Consider the following 3,343-nt stretch of genomic DNA (forward strand, 5'->3'; position numbering starts at 1 on the left):
ATGAAGGGTTTATTGTTTATTGTTTTAGTTTGTTGCAATATTGCGCATATTTGACACGACTGAGTTTCTTCTCATCACGCACGTAATGAAATAGAACGGGGTTTTGCCTCTAATTAATAATAGCAAATATGTCGTTTGTTTTAAAAAATTGTTCGCTGGAAAAGATGGCCTTTATGAATTCATCATGTTTTATGATATGCGAGCTTAACTGGATAGTTTTTATGCCAATAGTAAAGCATTTTCTTGTCAAATTTAAAATGAGGTTAGCGTCTTTCTGGTGTGTTAACTTGATTAAATCTTGAGTTTGTATTTGCCGTCTGCCGCGTAACCTGAGATTTCCACTCTCAAAATTACCTCCAGAACCTACTTTTTGCGTAGAATAAGCTTTTAGAATGATGTTCTTGTTTTGCATAAAGCAAGCTAACAAAATCTGTACCTTGCTGAGTTCGCATTTGTTAGCGTTAATAGTATTTTCGGTCCGATGCTTCTGTTTTATGAGGGGTATATTGTTTTGGTCTCCCATCCAGATAATAACCTTGCCGGAGAGGACTTTACTTTACTCAACCAGCTGTAAGATGCTCAGAGGGCACGCTTAAACTTGTGGTGAGAAGAAGTTGTGAGGGAACTTGAAAATTATCAACATGTCAGCCCAGAAGCCAATGTTTCTCGCTTCTCTTTTATTTGTTATTCTTCAGAGACTGGAATGCTGTATTCAATACCACACAATTCAGTGCCTTCTGATTTTCTGTAACACGAACCACAAGCAAGCCATTGTATGCTTCACGGAAGCATACACATGACATGTTGTCATGCTTTATCAAATTTGGAACACGAAGCAAATAGGCCAACGGGTTAAATTGTTACTCTTGTTCTTAAATAACACAAATGTTACAATATGCGCTAGTTTGTTCTGTTTTCAATTAATCGAGTCTTATTAAATCATCATTTTTAACCTATACGAGGTCGCGTATACAGTTCTCTGAACTTACATCATGGTGTCAGAAGTTTAAACAAGAAAATCCAAAGCAAGAAAAGAACCAAAACAAAGCAAACGCCTTTATACAGCGTATAACCTCATTAGTAGCAAAGCTCATCGAAGATAGGACACTTCAAAACAAGATATGCCACCACCAGAAGAAAGCGCGTCAGCGGGCAGCGCCCCGCGATCGATCTCATCCACATCACAATTTCCCGTTCCCTTCCCAATGACGGTCAAGGGAGACTTAGTAAACAACTGGGAGTTTTTCAAGCAACAATGGTCAGACTACGAAGTCGCCACGGGTCTCGACAAACAAGAACAAAAGGTTCGGCTCGCCACTTTTCGCTCCGCTATGGGCAAGGAATGTTTACAGATCTTTCTAAACCTTAAACTCACTATGGAAGAACAACAAGATATAGACAAGTGTATTAAAGCATTAGAAGCCTACTTCAAGCCGAAAGGAAACGTTGTATACGAGCGATATCTTTTTAACATGTGCCAACAGAACTCAGGTGAAACCGTGGATAGCTATGTCAATCGTCTACGAAAAGCGGCCTCTACCTGTCAGTTCGGCACCATAACAGAAGAACTCATCAGAGATCCTCCAGTGATCGGTTTACAAGACCACGCAACGAAACTTCGTCTACTGAAAGACGAAAATCTAGACATGAACAAGGCCTTAAACATCTGCCGATCAAGCGAAATCGCCACACGGCAGCTAAAAGCTATGAAGTCCGAGGAGAACAAAACAGAAGATCGTTCTATTTCTAGCCGTCAAGGCAACAAAGGAAAGTCACGCAAACTCTTCAGTGGAAAAAAGAAAACACGGGACGCATCACCAGACCAAAGGAAACGTCGCGAAGCGCATACTAAACAAAAGGGCTATCAGTGCTACCGTTGTGGGGGAAAACAAAGGCATTCACTGGAAAGCTGCCCAGCGCGGGCACGAATGTAAATCGTGCAAGAACTGATCATTTCGCGTCGGTATGAAACTCATCCCATAAACGTCCGATCAAACAATTAACAGAGTTACCGGATGAGGAACAAGAAACAGACACTGACACCGACGAATTTTTCTACAAAGTAGAAGAAGTTTCTTCAGTACAAACAAGAGGGAAACAGCTCTACACCAGGCTTGAATTCTGCGATCCTGATGCGGGCTACAAGACAAAATTAGATTAGGCGAGTTCATACTAGGTACATAAGTAGGCCTTAAGTCTGCCTTAAGTATACTTGGAGTGTGAACGGGGGTTATTTTGGTTTAAAGGGGCTAGGTCACGCAATTTTAGGCAATTTCAGCACTCATCGAATGGTCATAGAATTAATTAAAATATCAAAATAACTGTTCAAAACTATAGAAGAACTCTAACAAAACACAGGGAAGCCAAGAAGGGACATGGATGGACAAAACTGGAGAGGATTGAAATGGATTGAATTTGGGTAAATTTGAAAAACGTCGGCCCACCTTTTTTCAAATTTATATCAGTCTATATCAAAATGTCATTTACACAGCTGGAAAATCATTCTCAGTTGTTATGTGGCCGTGATTTTGCAAATGAAAGACTCTTGCTCTGCCAATTTGACGTTTAGAGCTCATAATTAACAAAATTAAAGAAAATTACCTAAAATAGCGTGACCTAGCCCCTTTAAGTACCTTACTTTGTAACCTTGGAAACGACCTATCCTCAAAGAAGCCGAAGTACGCTCTCAAGTCTAGTTTTACGTGCTCGAATGCGTGCTTACGCACTATCAAAACACTCGAAAGCGATAACACGTCAATCAACTATACGGCGGGAAAAGCTAGTGCACGCAAACCTTCTTGGCGAAGCAAAAACATGGATCACAACGGAAGCCGACATCGTTTCTTCTCTCATCAAATTGTAATCCACAGCTTCTATAACTGTTGCCGGTTGCAAGCCGCCATAATGCTAAACCAACCCTTTCTTCTACGCTAATCGGCGCTCGCATCCGCGTCTGTTGTTTTTGCAGATCTACTCTTACAAGGTCACAAAGGTATTCAAATGTTTCATGAGTGACACGAAACTGTTTCTTCCAAAGAAAATGCAGTGCTGGATTAGCTATTAGAAGGCGAAACCAGTTCTGTGGTCGAGGCCAAACCCAAGCTCTTCTTCTCAGTTGTGGTCTTTGTTGCTGTGAAACTCCTGCCATACACATAAGCAACATCAGACAATTTCTCCGGCTAATTCTAAAGGCTTCCTCCATCAAAGCAAAGCAACACATTTGTTGAAGCCCGAAAGACCGCTGTCGCAAGAGTAGAGAAGTAAAAATCAAAATAAGGCATGCTATTCGAACGTTTCGAGGGCGCATGGCGAAAGTTTGAAAGTCTTGCTATTTGCTTTGTCG

Source organism: Montipora capricornis, chromosome 8 (assembly GCF_036669925.1).
Source record: "Montipora capricornis isolate CH-2021 chromosome 8, ASM3666992v2, whole genome shotgun sequence".
In the NCBI taxonomy this organism is placed as follows: domain Eukaryota; kingdom Metazoa; phylum Cnidaria; class Anthozoa; order Scleractinia; family Acroporidae; genus Montipora; species Montipora capricornis.